This window comes from Lates calcarifer, linkage group LG24 (assembly GCF_001640805.2).
Source record: "Lates calcarifer isolate ASB-BC8 linkage group LG24, TLL_Latcal_v3, whole genome shotgun sequence".
In the NCBI taxonomy this organism is placed as follows: domain Eukaryota; kingdom Metazoa; phylum Chordata; class Actinopteri; family Centropomidae; genus Lates; species Lates calcarifer.
Window position 1 is genome coordinate 4,592,129 of NC_066856.1, and position 20,682 is coordinate 4,612,810.

Consider the following 20,682-nt stretch of genomic DNA (forward strand, 5'->3'; position numbering starts at 1 on the left):
CGCAATTACGTAAACAGCGCCATCTCGCAGGTGATGCATTTAAGGAACCTCTGTAATTGTTCATAAATCATGCTTTCCTATCTCATGCATCAAGTCACAGTTGACCTGACAACATTTTTTTTTCTCCTTAAAGCTTAAAGCACCATTTCATTACAAACATTTTCATCATGGACTTCTTATTTTGACTCACCACTCAGTTAAGCAACTGAACATGCAGATCGAACTGTGTGATCAACCTTAGTCGTGTGTGTGTAGCAGTAACACATGCTGTAAGCTCCATTATTCCAGCTAAGTGCGGCAGGGTGACTGCAGCCAGAATTACACTCTTTTCTCTGTAATTCAGTCATTTAACCCTCAGCCTGCATTGCATTCTGGTATCCTAGCCTTAGACTTTCTCAACAGTAGTACAGACATGAATAAACATGACTGAGTGAGCGTACTCACATTCAGTAGGTGATTTTGGATTTCCTGCAGTGAAGATAATCAGCGTTTATTCCTCCCATCCCCTCTTCCACACAGAGTTAGAAGATGGGAAATTGGGAGGCAACAGGTAGACACTCTAATTATTTGCCTCACTGTCAAAGACATTAACCATGGCTGAGAAAACAATGCACCTCCAGTATTGGAGCAGAATAGGAAGCAGTGATTTAGTCACACACTCATTCACTCAGCAACCTCACAACAGAACTGATTAGAGAGAAATGAGTCAGGGGTGAGACAGAGATGCAATGACGCTGCAATGATCATTACCACTCCTGTTGATCTTTAAAGCCTTATTCAGCTTGCTGAGAGTTGTTTTTGAGCTAGTATCAAGTGCATTAATGTACACTGGAAAAATGTAAACTTTCATTGATGTTAAAGCAGAACACCCACAATGTTACTGTTCTGGTTTACTCTTGCCAGTCTCATCAGTTTTGTTCACAGATCAAGTGGCCTTTGATACATGTTTCTCACACTCCCCACATTTCCTGTCTGTATCTAATGTCTTTATCAAATAAAGGCATAATGGTAAAAAAAAAAAAAATTTACTCAAATAAGATCAAGAGTCTGCAGCCATCGTGTGACTTCCAGATCAGTCAAACAATCACCCAAGGTCTTAAAACTTGGGGGGATCCTGATCCTGACTCCCAATTTTTTAATGGAAAACCATTCAATAGTTGTCGAGACATTTCACTCACAAGGTCAAAGGTCAGGCTCATGGTGGTACTCAGTGGATGAAGTCTTTGAGCACCACCATTAGTCTATACAAAGTGCCATGGCCAAGCAATCTGCCCAGTAGCAAATGAATATATATATTAGTTATATATTATGAATTATATTAGTTATTTAGCCATTGGCTTTATCTGCTTGGTCAGATTGATAGCAGTAGATAAAGTATCTTGAGCACAACTGGCTTTAGAATAAGGTTAGGTAAAGGACATTTTGGGGTCTTCTGAACATGGAGTTAAGAATTTTGCTTTGTGGCCATTTCCACCTGATTTAGTTGTGGCTTGATGGTTGAAGCTGCTTCAACACCTCCACCCCACTGGACTCTCTACTGACTGCCTGATGCAGAAACTCATACTGATATATCTTCATTTCAAACCCAGATAACTTGGCATGTTAGAATAGATGCATTCAGTGGATAATATGGAGGGCAAGTAAGAGAGACGTAGACAGAAGAGTGCAATAGGTTTCATGTAGGATCACAGCTGTTGAAATGACTCATTCAGTCTCGACAAAGGGTCAAAAAGTCTTGTGGAGGAGGAGGTCTATTAAGTCAGTTTACCCACATCACCCTACATAATTTGTAGGAAACAAATCCCTTTAAACACACAGTTATTGCCGGCAGCAGTGTTCTGTCTTGAAGAACTGAATAAATGAGAAGAAAAGGGCATTTTAGAAATTGTCTCTTTTCTTGGGTCTTTCTTAGATTTGAGAGAATTGTTAAGAAGCCTCGGAGGATAATAATAATAATTGAGTTCTGTCCTCATGTATCACTGCTATTTTGTTATTTCTTTTTATAATAATGAAATGCCTGCAAACCTCCACCTGTCTTCACCTGCATTTGGCTCTGTATTGTTCTGCAGACATAACATAATGTCAAAGCTGTCAGTGGTCCCAGTGAAGAGGGAGATGTACAGGAGAGTGGCATGGGAAACTGACTAGGACTGCAGTTAAACAGTGAATAATAATTTCAAACATAGCAGGGTTAGGGTAACTCTAACCCCTAAAAGTGACTCCCACTTCCTACTTAGCTTCCCACAATGCATAGGCATCAGTGACCACAAGGAGAGTTGCCCCTGTCGCCCATACCAAAATCCCCTACTGCCAGATTAGCATTGACATCAGCAGCACATTAGCATGTCTATTATAGCATTTAACTCAAGTACAGCTGTGCTCAAAGTACAGCTAGGCCTAAACATGGTTTTCCAGTCACTAGCATAGCTCTAGACTCATATTCTTGATAAAATATGTTCCTTCCATTGTTTTTATCTTTGTTGTTGTTTCTGGGAATGTCAGGAATAGGGCTTCTCATGGTGGTGTTGTGCACTGTAGTGGGCTCTCATGTATGCCGTCTAATGTCTGATGTCTACAGGCTTTCATCAGATGTGACACACTCTACTCCAGACTCATGCAGTGTATTTCTGAAACAGTCACACCAGGCTGGAGTTGCAGCGTGTGTGTCATTTGTATGACTGTTTGCGTGATCTTCCCTCCAGTGCGCGATGCTGCAAAGAGAAAGGCATGCCTCACACATAATAGAGATACACTATGTTAATAGAATTTTATCATGTATTCAGCTAGTTTAATGAAAGTCAAGCAATTTGTGTGTGTGTCAGTTTTGCTGAAAAATTCTCTCACAGGCTAGCAAAAACATAGCACAGATAAGATTTAAACAAGACAGGTTCACTACTCCAGACTCATTGGACTTATTTAACTCTCAGCCACATTAGACATAGACTAGTTGCACCGCAAAAACATCCAGACAGCTGCTTAAATAATAATATTTTAAAAATAACCCTGTAAGGAAGACAGCAGAGCAATAATTATTAATAACCGCAATGTTTGAACTTTTGGCCATGCAGACAATCGATGAAGGATCACACCACTGCTACAACTGCACCCTTCTTTCTTTAGAGACATTTACACTGTGCGTTCCATTTACCTTGGTATTCTAGAGATGGATCAGTTGTAACCCCACAATGCCTACCTCTACCTGCTGCATGCTGAGCTGCTGAACCTGCTGTCTCTCAAAAATTGACAGAGTAGTTGTGTGTAGAATGAAAAAAGAGAGCTTAAGAGAGAAGTTCAAATTCTGTCTACTTTCACTTCACACACCTGGTCAATCACTGCAGTGTAGAAGTGCACAAAAACGTAACAAAAATTGTTAGATAAAGTTCCCTTGATGTTGGGAAACTTTACCACTATCACCAGGCTGCTGGAGGTGGAGATCAGTCCTTCAGCCACAAGCATCAAGATCCTCACTCCAGTGTAAATTGTTGCTTCTTATTTAGGTTTAGTGGCACAGAGAGAGAAGAAGAAGGCTTTAGAGAGGGGTAGAGAAGTGACCATTATCCAGTCCTATTTACTTCAGAGTTCAGGGCATAACCACATTCACACAATCAAGTATCAGCTTCTTTCCATCTGGGGCTCAAACAAAGAAACCGCTGCAGTTCTTCATCAAAATGAGTGTGGATTCCATTTCCCCAAGGGAAAACAACACAATGAAGAGTCAGGAGGGTTAATGATACTTGTGAATAACTCTCCATGTAGGCCATTTGGGTGTGAGTTTTCAGAGGCAGAGAGACTGAGAATGGAACACGGAGAAAGAGAGAGAGAGAGAGGAGCATGCCTGGTGACAGTGATCCATTTTTAATATAATCAGGCACTGCTGCTTTAGCTATTAAAAACAAATTAAGCATAAGCACAATTAGAGGGCATTGTCATGCAAATGCTATGAGATGTATTGTTCTCTGTCAGAACACATGTTAAATCTAATTAAAGTGAACTCTGGCTTGGCTGCTCTGTTGTTTTTGAAGGGAAAGAAAAGGAAAAGGGGGATACACAAGAGATACATGTGGAAATGGCCAAGCCTCTTGTCACTGTTTTCTTTACACTTTCAGTAAATATAATTATTTTCTTCCAGATGACACAAATCATCATGTGAACGGCAGATTGTAAGGGTCAGAGCCTGTCTGTGTGAGGCTCAAAGAGATCAAATTATACCTGATGCAAATTTGTATAGGGGGAACATTTTTGTTTGTTTGCTTTTTTCTTCTTTTTCTCCCATTAATCATCTCGGCACCCCCCCACATTGTGACCCTTTGAATGGGTTGAACCTCTAGTGGGGAACGACTGGACTAAAAATGTTTATAAAGTAATTAAAACTAGCTCTTCCTCAAGCAATGTCAGTGTTAAATGCTGCTTGACACCTATGCCTCATGCTCATCCTCATGCTCAACAATTAAAAAATGTAATACATGATACAGTTTTCAGTTACATGGACCATTTTTCTACAGGGTGAGTACTTTTAGTTTCGATACTTTTAGTACTTTTTGTTGATAATACTTATGTAGATTTAGTTTAGTAGAACTTTAGTAGAATTTAGAATGTATTTGTACATTTAATTACATTAAGGATGTAAATACCTTTCCCATCTCTAACACTTTTACCAACATATACATTCTGACTCAATTAAAAGTAGGGAACATGGAACAAACAAAGTGCTTAATGCATTTCAAGCACTCCTCCACAAAACAACAAACACTATGGGGTATAGAATGAGGTGCACAGAGCATATTAACAACAAACAAAATGCAACCCTGCTTAAAATGCATCAAATGCGATGACCAACCTCCGGTAAAGTGGTAATGTGGATTAATGGGAATAAAAGCTCTGTGAATCTGCAATGGTCTTTTCATCCCCAATAGTAAGGTTTTAGAATAAGATTAGTTCATTCTTTTAGGAGCTCGATTATGCTCAGTATCAGTTCAGTTTTGATCTCCCCTGTGTTTATTTGGAGTTTCTTGCTCCAGTGGTGGTGCCACATTAAACTTCATGGAGTAAAGGACTAGCTTCATCATACAGAATACACGGTCAGTAGATATCCACAGAAACGTAATTATGTACAGGTAACTTGCCATTGACCTGTTATTCGTCAACCAATGCCCTTTATGTTGCTTGACAGTTTCAATTACAATAATAAGAGAATGAATATGTTTGTTTATTACTTTCTAACTTATATTTACCTAATTCTCTGTAATTACAGTTACTTTCTTTGACTAATGTGCTTATATAAAACTCTATGACTCAGTCACCATTAATTTAAATAATGTGTATATGCTATATCAAAAGCCCACTGTATCACTTATTATAGTATAATTTGTAAATTGTTGTGATAGATCAACACACAGTCATACTGATATGTGCGCACACACACACACACACACACATGCACACACTCAATTTTCCATCTAAACATGTCAACAAACATTTGTCAGTGGCTTGTTCAGTGTGAGAACCAGTAAATTAAAATGTACCCATATGGATTACACTGCAGGAGCGGTTTGACAAGTCTTACATCACGTTTTACTGCTATTGTGAAATGAAACTGGGTCATCATTGGAGTCCATTGTTAGCTGACTACAGCTGGTGCTGCTTTTCTAGGTTTATTAGCTACACCAATAATTATTTTTTAAGTAACAATGGATCTAATTATTACGTGTAATGTGAGAGGTGCTGTTTGCAGTACCAAAGTAGCACCAAACTCATTTCTGTAGAGAATTATATTGTCTTTCAGCTCATTGTTTTGGTTGTACACTCTGTAACTTCACTATAACGGCACTGAAATGACGGACAAACCTAGCAACTACAGTAGATGGTGAAGAAAGTGGAGCATTTATGAGCTTAAACTCATACAATCCTCTCAGGGGTTGGTGGAGAACAAAACAAAACAGACAGGAGAGTGAATATTGGAGTTAAAAGGACACTCCACTGATTTTTTTTCTAGTCTGTTTCCAGGTGTTGAGGAGTACTACTGTGTACAATATGTGAATGTTACAGCACATTTTCATCACGCTCTCTCTCTCTCTCTCTGTGTGTGACTAGGTGACTAACCAGTTGTCAGTTCATTTTTCTTCTCAGGATTGGTCTGATCTGCTGATGGCCCGCCCCTCTGCTGCTTGTCTGTGGATTGGACCAGACTGGACTGGATTGGACCGGCACCCCTGCCCATTTTTAAACTGCTGTCAAACCATCAGTCATGGCGGCTGAGATTTGTCATGAGGCTACTCGCCTCTTCTGGTTTTGTGGTTGTCGCTAACGGCTGCCGGCTTTTGATAGTACTGTTTTATTTATTTGTGCTGGAGAACTGGGCCAGCCACACACACACTTTGCTAGTTTTTTTGTTGTATAGACACATTTAGGTTAGGGGTGCAACTCTAGTTGTACTTTTTGTTAGGTTGATTAGGAGTTTTTGTGCATCCCCTTTGATCACTGTTGAGTAGACTAGTTCCTGAGTCGGAGTCCTCTTTTTGTTATATAGATGTTTCATATTTCTTTGAATTGAATAGCATCCACTGAGCCCTTGTTACCTTTTGTTGCTTCAGTATTGTATTTTGGTTTGTTATTGCATGCATTGCATTGCTTTTTGTTCATTAAAATGTACATAATTTTGCTTTCAACCTTGTCCACCTGGTTGTTTATGTTATTTCCCCCTCTTTTACCAGCTGCGGTTGGAACAGTGAATATAAAATGCAGTTTCTATCTCTAGAAAGAGACAGGAAACAGGGAGAGACACGCAGTAAAGGTCTACCCGGATCGCGGGTCAAACCGGGGACTCGCTGCTCAGAGCAGTGAGGCCCATGTGGTACTGGTACCTGCCCTAACCATTCGGCTATGGGACGCCCCCTGCACACTACTCATTTTGGTTTGAGCATCCAGGTTCCAGGGCATATTGGCTGCTGGTGTAACACACCTGTATCTCTGTCAGAAGTCCCATTGCATTATGGGTGAAGTAGGCACCAGATTTTCACAAGAGAGAAGCATGCATGGAAGACAATATCTCTATTTCTGTTGTATTGATTTTGGAGTTCTCTTTTTAAACTCGTCTAATGGACAGAAATTAATTTAGACAACTGATTGCTAACAAATTCACCATATCAACCTTATATGGTGATAATAAAGTACATCCGTGTTGGGTTTCCAGGTTGTTAAACTGCTGCCACAAGCAATAAAAATATCAATTTCTATTTCCATATTATTTGCAATACTTCCTTTCCATTTTGAGAAATTTGTGTATATAAGTGCTGTTACAGGCCATTTCGTCTCCTGTAGGCAAATGTCAGAGAGGTGACACCTGCTAGGTCGTGCGTAATGAAGCATAAGGTGTTCTAACAAACCCTGAAGCCATTGTCCACAACGGCAGAGACAGACTGGTCATCCAGGGCTATAAACTGACAGCGCTGCCATCCTAAAACACCTCAACAGGCCCAGGCAAGAAGGAATAAGACCATCTCACTGTTGACATGTTTGATAGGTGGTAAATGGAGTGCAAGTTGTGCTGACACACTTTTTTTTTTTTTTTTTTGGCATCAGGAAATATCTACTCCATCAGTCTATAAAGCGTGTTATGACTGTGAATCAATTATGAGTTCCATAAAAAGCTATTAGACACAGAAATGCCTGTGAGAGATATGATTAAAGGTAATTAGAGTAAACTGGGAAAATGTCACCTCTGACCCCTTAGATTTTCCTCTTAAAAGCACAAATTCCCTTTTACAGATGTGGCAGATACAACACTGTAGCTAAGGTTACCTCAGCCTCGTGTACAGTCAGCCCAGGAGCCATAACTGGTAACAATACAGTAATTGTGACCTTTGTAAATGTCTTGTTTACTCTGACTACACAGCCAATTCTAAAAACAAATCATATTTCAGATGAACTCCTGGAAAGCCATATGAGAATCACATCAAATGGACCAAAGTCAAAAAAAAAAAAAAACACTTTCTGTTTATGAGTAAATGGAATGATTGCCAAATCAGCTCATCTTTAACTCCACCCCTCCTCCTCTCTGTCTCCCTGCATGGAGGCTTTGCATGCAAATGGCAGAAACATCAAAGTGAAGTGAGCCCATGTGATCAGTGCTGGGGCAGGGAATGGTTGTCAGACACTGCTCTTTATAGCATCGTCTGTGTGGAGCACATATTAGTTCTTACAATGTGGACAGACACCGAGCCCCTGGTAACTGATGCAAGGTGTTTGCTTTAGTTAATTGGATTCTGAAGTAACTGTTGTTTACTCTTAAGTTCATAATAAATTCCCATATAAATTCACTTAAAGATGACATCAGAGGAAGGCAAAGATGGTGCAAAATCTACATCATACACAAACAACGAATGAGCTCTTAAAGTCCCTCTCAAGAAAATAACTGTTTAGTGGCTTGATGTTTGAATTATCCATTAACATTCTACACAGGGTATACATGTAATGTCAGTATATGTGCATAAGACAAAATCCAGATGTATATATTTTATGATAAATGTTAACTTCATGTTATTTATTCTCTTTGTAGCTTAGGGCACTTAATTCGCTGCACCTTTTTAAAAGCTGTGGAGAATCTTCCTTTGTCCCTATTTTCAGATACAGCTTCTTTCTGTAGATGACAATTGTGACTTGTTCATATAAATACCTCAGACACAGTTTATTGGAAAGTCATAGTGCCTTAATTTCAAAATAAGAGTGCAAAGAGTGCAGTGTTATTTAAGATAACTTTATTCAAAATTAGCTCATCTAACTTGACTCTAACTGTGTTTGTGGAACCAAGTTAGCTGGATGAGATTTAACAGGATCAATATAGCTGCTTTAACACCATGTTAGTTGTATGCAGATGTTTTTAATGTATGTGTTGACAACTGTAACTCCTTCTGTGGGAGCACATAAATAGAAAGAGAAAGAGAGAGAGAGAGAGAGAGAGAGAGAGAGAGATACTCCATAAACCACCAGAGTATTGCTATGTATTGCTACATATTGTTGTATAAATAACAGCAATTCTCTGCTTGTTACCTGCATCCTATCTCTGCAGGGTGACCTTTAAAACCAATATACTGACACCATGTTCACCTGAACGCTGTACTCAAGTGAAGCATCTGATGCCAAAATAAACACAAGCTTTTGTCAGTGAACGTTCCCTGTTTCATAACACAGCTGACAATAAAAGAGCATTGATTCTGGGGCCAGTGTGCCCGTATAGCTCAAGCTGTAGTACTGATATACATTATTGAGGATGGAAAAGTTGAATTCTCAGGGGGCACGGATCTATCTCTCTTAATAATAAAATACAAAAGCATAGCCAAGTGCCATTACTGTGTTTTAGAAAATGAGGAGATGCTGAGGCTAAGCTTTAATGTAGAAATTAATCTTTCCATCTGCACAGCAGGAGAGCAACTGTGATCAAACACATTCCTCAGCCCACATCTATCACCAAATTTCAAGTCTTGTGTTTTTCTCCCTCTCTCTCATTTTCCTCAGTTAGCTGCTGATGACACAGCTGTACACAGTAAGTTGGATAACAAGAGCACATAAGTTGAGTAAATTGCCACTAGTCATTCTACCAAAACTTGTAGCTAGTTGTTCATTAATTGCAACTGAGCTTATTCAACAGTTGACCCTTATGCTGCCTTTCAGAGTTACATGATGAGTACACATGACTAAACTGTTCATGGGCAATTGTATAGTGGAGGACACTTTATACTGACAGTCAACACCTTCTGTTATTTCCAAGTTGCCAAAATTAAGTCTTAAAGCAACTGGAAACTGTCGACACATCAAATAGGTGATGTGGGTTCTGTCAGCACTGCTTGTTGGATGGCTGGACAGCTACAGAGGAAGCCCTTCTCCCACACTATTGAGATGCTGGATGCCAGGTCTATGTCCAACACTTTCTGGAACTTTGCAAAACTGACAATCCAACATTTACACCCACTGTGTGGAGGTAGAAAAAAAGCCAGGGTTTCTCTGTAGATCTCCTTTTTTTCAATTTTGATACAAGTACTTCTTTCACTTTTCATGCAAACAATCAAGTGCAACACTTTGAATAGCTTCCAGGAGAGTTAGCTGTTTTTAAATGACATCAACCCTCCTCACTCCCCTCTTCTCTATGACAGCCAGCTTTTCACTCCACCTTTGATTGAAGACAGTCAGATCAGCTATAGACTGTTTGAGTATACCTTGTTTTTTTTTCCCCACAAACAGCTTCAGCTGACCTTTTCAACAGGCCAGCAGGTCTGAATCTGGTTGTACTAGAAATGATCCAGGAGTGACTGTGAGCAGGGTGTTCCTGAAGAAGCAAGCATTGCTGTCAGTGAAACTACAACGGACAAGTAAAGGTTAAAAAAAAGCATGTCTTCGAGATTATTACACATACATTATTTATTATGTACTTTATGCTGCTGAAGTGCCTTAAGGTCAGTGATGGGTGGACTAATATTGTTCATTTCTTATACTATCGTAGTCCACTATATGTAACTCATCACATGTCTGGTTAACATGTAATCAAACACAGGCCTTGTACGGTTTTATACAGTTGTATACGGTTGTATTATATAGACAAGGTCTTACAGCAGTCACTGACAGGATGATGTAAGATATCAGTGAGCACACTGTGTGGGAGTGAGAACACTGAGGAGGATGTCAGAAGAACTCTGGTAATTGGATCTTTATTGTGAGATGTTCAGCATTTTTAGTTGGCTCAGAATGAACATTTTCTGTTCAAATGTTTGCGCTTCACTCAGGCTGTCCGAGCTTGTTGTAGATAGTAGTTCAGCAGATGAACACATGATTCATTTTGCTGTTATGCTCTTCTTCTACAGTTCTTCATTTTGGTGTCTATTTTAATCCCTAAAAGTTATGTTGTTTCTCATCTTCTTCTCAATTCTATATCTGTTTAACAGTAGACATATAAGCACAGGTGTGACTAATAACATTAATGATGGCTGCATTCCGTAAAAGTGCTCCAGATCCAGGGTCCCATCATTGTTCATGCACACTGATATCACTTACAAGGACACTAAGATGAACTGAGCTGTGATTACATATTTGTTACACCTGCCATAATAAGTTCAAATGTCTATTGTAAGTCTATTTAAACTCATTAACTTAAACATGTAGGAGCAGTCAAGTGCCTCAAGCTAGACTCAATTAGATTCAAGCCCAAATTGCCAAATGAGTTCACACACTGCTGATTAAGCCTATCAGCAGCAGGCAAGTCTCTCTGTATTTTGCAGTACACCAGTTTTAAATCTGTCTGTGGCAACATCAACCACCAACAGCTGGTTTGTCAGAATTGAAGAGGGGAGCAACAGTGGTGACAGACACAGTGTAGACTACAGCAACTAGGAGTATAGCGGAGCCTAGGGTGGAAAAACCTAGGAAGTGTCCCGGAGAAGCTACTGAAACTCGGCATTTGGAGGAAGGATAGCAGTCTAAAGGCAAGGACAAACACAGACTGTAATTACTTTCTCTGCCAGAAGGGTGAGACAGAAGTTCCACACTGCAGGTTTAAATTTAAACCAAATTTAAGCAGCAGTGACTCTACGATTCTCTGTCAACCATCACACAACACAGACAAAATGTTTAAACCTTTTCCTGCTGATAAAGTACATCCTACAACACTGACAACTGTAAACCAGTGAGAGATTGCTTAAATCATGACTAATACCTGTCCAGACCACCTGCAGGACAGCACGCTGTGATGAAGGTCAGCTGGAACACTGACGTGAAACATTTTGAAAAAGAGAAACAGCTACAACAGAACTGCACAAAAAGTTATATTTTGGTCCAGTGTACACCGACAATCCCAAAAATCAATAATGATTTAGGCTGCTAACAGGTGGAAAGGGTGGGGTAGAGGACAGTCTGTGGAAATGCAGCATGACGATGCAGAGTTCATTCTGTTGGACAGAACACAGCGGCAGGACTGGGCCTGCTGAAACTGAGAACAGCTAAGAATAGCAGTGAGAATGAATGAGAGGGAAGGGCAGGAGAGTTGGGGGTGAATGCAGAAGTCTCTCTTAAACTTTGGATTTAACTTCTTGTTTCCAGCTGAGTTCAAAAATGTCATATATTGTATATTCACCACCACTTATATTGTATTTATGAGGTTGAGGTTACTGCCTTTGATTTCATTCATTACCTATCTGTTAGGTCAGACCTGAATTAGATAAGCAGGGGGTGAAACTTCTGGTAAGTTCTGCACACCCATTACTAATTCTTTCTCTCAAACTAATAATTTAATCCTCCTCATACATATACATACATGTAGATTTGTATAACATAATATAACATCTGATATAGAGTATAGGATGTATGGATATTATTCCTTATATTGATTTCATATCAATCCACCAGCCAAAAGCAGTCAAAGTTGTGTTGGTTTTGGCCACGGGTTCCTAATAAACTGGCAACTGAGTGTATGTATATTTGTCGGCCAGATACCATATATCTGATTGCCATTAGTCTTGGTTTTTCTCGGCTACATGCCAAGCAGGGTAATGTCCACTCCAGTCCAGAGGGTGGCGTAAATGCTCACCCTGTCTCAAGTGACAGTGTGACATGATTATGACTTGTGCTGCCGTTATCACACAGGACTGATCCTGTAGGGAAACTATTTTCACAGAGCACTCACTGATGTAGTTACACTCGGGAGGAGTAAAGATTATGTATGCTTCATGGAGAGACGGATACATTTACACCTCTACAACATCTGGCTAGAATGGATCATAAACCATGTGTCATGAATTTCATATGGGTGAAACACAAATAGGCAGAAAAGGAGATCATCCTGATCAGCACCACTTCTTTTTCCCCCCAGAGTTTGTTCCACCAACAGGACATCAGAACAGACAACTGTCAGGTTAGCCCATGTTAGCAAGGGTCAGACAACAGGGAGGTGAAAGGATGCTGGAACATGGGAATGCTTTAGCAGGCTGAAGACTTTCTGAAAGACTTCTTGAACATCACCATATTTGGGGTATTCTGTGTAATGAAGTTGGAGGGGGGGAAAAAGTAATTTGCTCAATTCTCATAATTAGCCAAGATAAAAAATTATCAGGAAGCATTCCAAATGGCATGGGATTGTTATTTTTTTCACTGCAGACATTTAGAGTGAATGTAAACTCCTCTACTGCATATTCATCACTGTCTGAGAACTGTCGCACACTGTGGCCTTGAATTGCATTACGGGACAAAAACTTTTTTTTTTGCATCACTCTTGAAAACATTGAAGCGAGAAAATCTGGGCACCATCAGACTGCATCATGTTTATAGATGTGTCTTTGGTGGCATGCAACACACATTTTGAAGTCCTAATTCCTTTTCCACTGCAAGCTTGTGGTTCATCAGAGAGCTGAGTGCCTCCTTGGAAATGATTCAATTTTTAACAGGCTAGAAAGGCCTAAACCCAACAGACTAACCCCAGAGAGAGAGAGAGATTAAGACACAGAGAGAGCAGAAAGACAGAGAGTCAGCTCAACAGTACAAATAAAGTAAAAGCAAAAATATCAGACCTCATCTTTAAACCTGGAAGAATTATACATTTATAATAGATTAAAAAGCAGGCAGAGGGAATGTAGCTTTGCAAATAGACTGCTCTAAAATCACTATGTCAAACTGTTTGCTACATCACAAGCAAGGAGCTGAATGTGTAATCAATACACCTGCATGTAGGGTAAATAATCAAAAACTGTTTCATAGCTATGTGTTTTACTGTATCTCTCTTCCTTATGTTCCTCTTCAAGGTAAAGATTATTGTAACCTTTTCAAGCTGCCTGTCACAGAGCAGACCACTCTTGTTCCCCCGGGATCCATAGATTCACTGCTGAGACAGTTACATACAGAATGTGTATGGATGGGGTTATTGAAGATCAAAGATGTATGCGTGTCCTCTGACCCAGTAAAGGGAAGACCTGTATGGGGAGGAGGGTGGACGTAGGTTGACCTCAGGTCTCCTCACTGGAGTGGGGAGAGGGGGAATAATCGACTTACTAGAAATAGAATATGGTAGAACCTCTTAAGGCTGCAGCTATATAAAAATATCTGTATGTTAATTGTAATGTGCAGTCCCCAGTGCGCAATTGGCTCCAGCTGGGAAGGTGTGGCCACCTCGCTGCCTCCTGCTTGCTGATTGGTGGATCCCAGTCCAGCGCCACCAATCCTACTGATGTGCTGGAGACTGAAATTTGCATAAACTCGGCCAACCTATCAGTCTGGGGCGGCCGTGGATAACTCGCAAGATGTGTCTCGTGTGTTTGGGAAACGCTGGTCTGAGTTAACTCGGAAACTGGTATCAGGCCTGCTGAGGCTAAAACTATCTGGGGACAGGGCCAGACATTAGATCCACATTTCTGCGCGCTACAGAAATTGTCGTTAGAAACATTAGGTGTAGGGGTACTCCGTGCTAGCTTGTTCTCCCGCCAGTGCTAAGCCTGCTAGCTGCTGTCAATCAAACACAGACACAATCCTTCCCTAATTTTAGGAATACTCCACTGATTTCACGTCTTATAACACTGTTGGACTCAAAATGAACAGTTAAACTGGGTCTACAGCTATGCCTGTAGCTCTGTGAGGCTGTATTTACACCCAGCAAGGTGAGCTAAATGCTAATATCAGCATACTAAGATGCTGTTGATGTTTGTTCGCCGTTTTAATTTAGGTTATCAGTGTTAGCACTAAACACAAATCTCTTCTGAGGCAAGATTAGCAAACATTTCATCATAAGCCAAAGTATTGGATAAATAAACCTTGTGACCTGCTGGTGGTGCTGGATTAGTAGGATTCATCCTCTGGCCACCATAGATGTAAAAAAAAAAAAAACAAAAAAAAAAACATGCAGTTGAGATGTTTCAGTCTGGATCATACTGGTGGACCAACATTACCATGCCTAGAACCATACCAGTAGTATGGCTTAAAAAGAAGTATCAAAATTGAGGCAGCAGAGTCAAAGATATTGTCTTTTTGATTCCTTGTCAAAACCTGATGCATGCATCACCTACACTGCAGCTCACTGTTGCCAGTTAGGTTAGATAAGAAGCGGGCAACAGGGCCTCTACTGCGGAATACCAAGTTGAGTACATTTTCACTAATTCAAAGCAGTTCTCTCATGCACTGTAGTATCCTGGCCCAACAAGATCAATGCTAGTTTGTTTTAATGGGGCAAAGACACTTCTGGGATGGCTAAGATTTACCCTTTGCAACAGACAAAAAACAAAGGCTCAGGCACCAGAATCATCAGATTACTAGCCAACAACCAAAGACTAATCAATCACACACTGCTTACAGTATGGATGTAGGGTAAATATTCAGTTTGTCACTTTGTGCCATCAGAGAAAAACATATAAAGTCAAATAGAGTGTTTAATTGGCATTTAACAACGGTGTCATTTACAGTTTCCCTATTAGTGTTTCTTAGCACTGCTGATAAGACAATCTGACATGAAACCAGCTCAAAGAATCATGGGTATGAACCACTATGAAGGTCACTGACTGATATTGAAAATAAGAGTAATTCTTTATAACACATCAGTTAGCAAGTGCATGTAGCACCTCGCTCAGATTTTATGCAGACGAGCGAGAGGAGAGGCTGAAGGTTAATGCACAAAAGAAAAAAACAAAAAAAAAGGCGAACTGATTATGAGTTATATAAAAAGAGAAACAGTCTCATTATCCCTCCCTTGTTCTTTGATGAGTTCACAAGGGAGCTTATTAGTCTCATCACATGGGTCAATTACAAATGAAGCCCCCCCCCCCCCCTCCACTGACAGGGGATTGTTTGATTATTTTTACCTTATCTAGCCATCAGGTGATGTGTGATGAATTGTATCTCTATCATGAAAACCTTCTGATTATATCATGTCAACATTCCTGGAGGTGTGTGTGTTTTGAAGGGCCACCTACAGATGTGTCTGTGGGTAGGAACACCAGCAGAGAGAGGCAGACTAATTGACTGTCATTGGTGTGTGTAACAGAGGGTCTGGTGAACAGACAGCTCCCTATTTATTAGAAGGGTTACATGGTGCAGTGTTTGGACCCCTTTTTAAATATAATCAGCATGAAAAAGTTTCCAGCGACTCTTTCTGAAGAGTTAACATAACCATTATCCTTTTAAAAAGTCAGTTAGACTGCAGTTGTCGTAATGTAAACTGTATATTGTTCTTAATTATCTTAATGAGAAAACTTTGATCACAGAAATTGAGGAATGGAGAATGGGTCCCAGCACTTGCTATAATTAAATTATCCTCTGTTAAACAAAAACCACCATGAAGATTCGCCAAATCCATAAAGATCCAGAGAGTGGAATGTTGAAAAACTGAGCACAGATGGTGAAAAATAAAACACGTAATTCATCCTTGCATATTTAAAGAAAAACTCTAGAAACCATAGAGCCTTCATCCTTCATCTCTAACATCAGCAGTAATGCCAATACTGCACTAACTCTTTTTGGTACCATTAATAGGCTGGACTGCCATCTGCATTTGCAGACTTCTTCAGCAATAAAATGAAAGGTATTATATCAGCCATTAAAAGTGCAATGTCATGCAAAATAATATCCTGTCAACAAATCTGACTACAATATTGACACATGATTAAGGTTCTAAATGATATTTGCTTAGAAACTGATTAAGGCAAGAGTTTGGTTTTAGTTTTATTAGATATACAGTACGTGCTGCCTTTGACATAGTTGACCATGCAGCATTACTGAATAGAATGGAACAGTGTGGGATTCTTAGGCTCAATCATCAAAAAATTGAAACTGAAATAACTGTCTTTATTACAAAAGAAGGAAAGTTCAGAGTTACCTCCTACCTTGACTTTCTGTCTAAGAAAACCAAAAAGCAAGTCAGAAATTGTGCTGTAATCTTGGACTGAGATTTAAACGATTTAATCAAATCAATTACACATTCTGCATTCCACCACCTTAAAAAATTCTTTTAATTAATGTTTCATTGTTTTTATGCAGTTTTCCTTCTTTTTTTAAAAATGTATTTAATGCATTATGCAGAACTCTTTGAATTGGCTTTTTGTATGAAATCTGCTATACAAGTAAACTTGCCTTCCCTCCTCTCATACTGACTCCAGTTTGTGCAACAAATTCTTATACCTCGATAACTCGCCCTGTGAGGTTTGTTATTGCCTTTCCAGATGGCTCAGAAAAGCATTACGAGAAGCAACTTAAACTACTAGGTTTAGGTTTGCAAAATTCTGGATTGCAGTTTTGTGTATCAAAGTCAACCCTCCACTCAAACTTAGAACATGCTAACATGCTGCACTGCAGTTTTTAATGAATGTTACTAGACAGGAGGAAACGAGGACTGTTTTCAGCAGCGGACTAATATACATTTGGTGCTCTGGTGAGTGTACTGTGCAGCAGGATGGTCTATGTGGGAGTGGGTCAATCATTCATTGATATTTTTAAGAGATGATAATGGAGCTCTATGGCTCGGAGGAATATGATATATCAAGCTTTTAACACATGGACAATACTTGTTAGTAGGGTCAATTCACTGAGTTTATACATGGGCTTTGCTCACAATTAGGTAAATGAAGAATATTACCAGACTTATCCTTGAAGTTTCCCAGTAAGCCAGGCCTAAGAGACAGTATGCACAATAGAGCTGCCAAAGGGGGGTGGGCTGCTGGTTTCAAAGTATTTTTCCCCACTGTAAATTCCCATTTCTTGTCTTCTGGATAGTGTAACAATAAAACATGTTTAATTTATGACCATTATTTCTTAATTATTCAAACTTCCTCACTGAGTCTGATTTAAAACAAGTCAATAGCTCAAATTCCATAATCTCTGTCCGAGTTCAACTTCACTCTGGAAATCCCAATGATTAAAATTCCAATAAAGCAATTATGTGAATTGGTAATCATCTGCTCATACCTCAATTCAACTTGAAGTGCACCCAGGAGTCCATTAGCTCTTTTAATTTCTAACCCATTATCACTGTTATAGTGACCCTTAATGTAAAGCATTAAAAAAGAGGAGGGCTGTATAATTTTAAGATAAATGAGATGAAGAATATGGTCCCTGCAGCTGAACATCTTTTTTCTATTGATCAAACAAGAGTACAAGAAAAAGTGAGAGCAGGATACTGAAGTAGCCATGCTGTGGCCATTTGCATGAAGTTGTGCAGTGCACACGGACACACACACACACACACACACACACACACACACACACCTCAATAAACAGGTGCTAAAAAGTTAATAGTATTCAGTGCCCTGTGATTAAATATACTGAATATGCTTAAGCTTTTAAAATATTGAAGTGCCAACATAAATATGTTTTAGCTTCAGTATCTGAATATGTTTAGGCCCTACCTTATTAAATAAACTGCAGGCAAATCATATTTCAGCAATACATATTACACTCAGAGGAAGAGAAGAAAATTCATTCTGAATATGAATGTAATATTTGTGATGTTGTGAACTGTGTTTATGAATGATATGTGCTTGGTGATTAGTCTCAACGTGGCCATTTGTAATAATCAATCTAAGACGAAAAGTAATTGCTCATGTAAAATAATGTATTGCACTCCCTCTCTCATAAAAAAAAAAGTTTTATGCAGTGTTTGAGAAAAACAACAAAGCCCAACCCCTCCCCCTCCACCCAGTGTCAAAAGGGCCAGTGAACTCTGACACTGCTATTACTGCTCTGAAATGTCATCTACGCAGGTTTGATGGATGGAGAGCCACAAACTGTCTTGCTATAGTGGTGTTGAAAGATGAAAACCACCACAAGAAAAACTCAGTGTTGGTCAGTAAAGGACTGACTGCCACCAAAAAATATTACGTAACAGTCAGGTACAGAACCAGAAGCACAATAGAATGCTGTTCACTGATGTTTCAAAAGGAGAATTTGAAGAGAAAATACACACTACAGTCTAATTATTCATTCACCTGATAATTTATGACCAAGTGATTTACCTTCAATGATAATAGCATAGCATAAATTAGAACAGCATATGATTATGTCGTCCTCCAAGGACTGAAATTGTTTTTGGCCTATTTATTTAACAACATTAGACATATGCATCCACCACAAGGCAACAACACTGACATCATGAATACTACATACATAATGTGGATAATGTAGGCACAAGTTTTTAAGGATGAGGAATGTGTGAAGTGAAAAAGATGATCTCTCTGGTTCTGCTGCATCGATTTTGATGCTTTTCTAAAATTGTCCAAAAATTGTCAGTGAGTCTGACAGTGTTACAGCAGCATTATCGTAAATGGGTGGAGTAGTACTGGTTAAGGTACACTTCTGCTGCAGTCACTTCGCCCTTACATAAAAGGCCAGTAAAGACCATATCGTCTGCATAATTGTATTAACCATAAATTGTGTCTTGTATCATAATTCAAGTGGTATATACAGAAGGTTAGGACATAAAAGCCCCGTGGTTCTGCAGTGCTAATTATGAGTTTCTAAGACACACACCCTTTTGTGTAGCTCCTCTGTGTCCTGTGAGAGAGAAAGTCTCATGCCCATAATATAGGACTACTTTGATGACTTGAAGAGTTTGCAATAAAGTAATTGTTAAATAGTCAAACAACTAGTGTAGATTCAGTCATAACTATCTTGTGCAGTACCAGTCCAGACCTAGTACACACAGAACTTGAAAAAGTGTCAGTAGAAAAGATTTATTTGGTCACTTTTTGCCAGAACTACTACCAAATAAAACCGTAGTAAAGAACATAATCACAAGTTACATTTATCTTCAGAAACATACAGTCCTGTACAGACAGTAATAAGTCATTCGTTTAACATTGCAAACCTTAGCTCCAATTATTAAATACTGCACAATTTGCAATTACTTGCAGATCATATGATGGTCTCCAGAAATCAACTGTATTAGATACTGTGTCTCTCTGATTAGCGTCTTCCTTCACAAGTCAAGCAAAGTCTTTCTGATTATTTTCTGCTGTCATTTTTTTTTAACTACAGATGAATACAATTAGTGTCAGAGCATTAGTTCTTGAAGTGAGACAAACTGTCTGAGATTTTTCTTATGAGTCAGATTCCAAAGATGTTTTTTTTTTTTTCCCCAGAGAAAACAACAAAATTGGGAAATCACTGTGAGATCAGTGTTCTTTAAATGGAGACATCATCACCAACAGTACATCAAGTCCAAAAGCCTCTATTGACCAACTCTTTTAACTCAATGACATTAGTCAACATGGTAAGTACATGTAAAAAATAAAGCCCTCCCTTTTAGATTCAATTTTATTATTAGGTTAGAGTTATTAGGCATTCAACTGCCACTATAGTCTAAAAGTTAACATAATTCTGCAGTAGTTGCTATTACCACCAGCCAGCAATGCAGGGGCACAGGGTTGTGGGTTAGGAAAGGCCCATATGCATATAAAATAGACTAAAAGCTCCAGAGATAAAAGCCCCATGGGCCTAAAGCTAGAGTTTTCCTGGTGTTTTAGACAGTTCTAATATATCCCTTGGGGCCATGAAAGTCCTTAACAGATGTCATAGAAATTTTTACTACTAATTTCAAGACACTGTATCATGGCGATAGTACTAGACATAAGGTGCTAAGGTTATCTATATATGAAAACCATAGTATGGGGATCATAGACTCCAAGGCAATTTTTCCAGTAGTTGCTATGACATGTGCCTTGGGCCCCATTGCTC